General features: G+C 51.9%; 1 protein-coding gene across 1 annotated transcript in view; it reads left to right on the top strand.

Moving 5' to 3' along the window:
- Positions 1–588, top strand: part of LRRC14B (leucine rich repeat containing 14B) — an 11,324-nt gene that overhangs the window by 4,432 nt on the left and 6,304 nt on the right. The gene's annotated exons all lie outside the window — the stretch shown is intronic.

Below are 588 nucleotides of genomic sequence, written 5' to 3'. Positions count from 1 at the left end.
CTACCTTACTGTCTCGGTCTCTCTGTCCCACTGAGGTCCCTCCCAGACCAGCGCTTGTCCGGGTGGCCTGTCAAGCTAAGTGCTCCTGCCCTGCCCCCAATGATGGTGATATGGGGGTGGGGGGAAGGTCAAATCATTCAGAGATGATCGAACACCCGTCAGAGCTGGAGCTGGAGGGAGGAAGAATTTTTCTCTGTCCATCTTGGGTTCTCTTCTGGGGCTCTGTAACAAAGAACAGACTCATGAGAGAAAAGCACGCAGATTTACTGAATATAAGTTTTTGATGGCATGGGAGCCGTCATAAGGAAACGAAGACCCCAGTGGCCTAAGTGTTTCTGGACTAAGTTGAGCGAGGAGGTGATTGATTGTGGAAAAGTAACTACAACACACAGGACAGTAACTTTGACAGTGAACTATCCTGACTCCCTCTCCGGTGATGAGAATGTCTCCCCTCCTGGTTCAGGGAGGGTGGCTTGCCCGGAATTCCATCTCTGTTCAGGAAGAAAGGTGGCGGGGGGCGGGGGGGGGTCCAAATTGATAATCAACCAGGCCTACACGGTAGCTAAAAGAACTGCACTCAGCACACTC

Source organism: Lipotes vexillifer, unplaced genomic scaffold, assembly GCF_000442215.2.
Source record: "Lipotes vexillifer unplaced genomic scaffold, Lipotes_vexillifer_v1.1 scaffold1063, whole genome shotgun sequence".
NCBI lineage: Eukaryota > Metazoa > Chordata > Mammalia > Artiodactyla > Lipotidae > Lipotes > Lipotes vexillifer.
The sequence above is the reverse complement of the archived record's forward strand: the minus strand, read 5'-3'. Positions and strand labels throughout refer to the sequence as shown.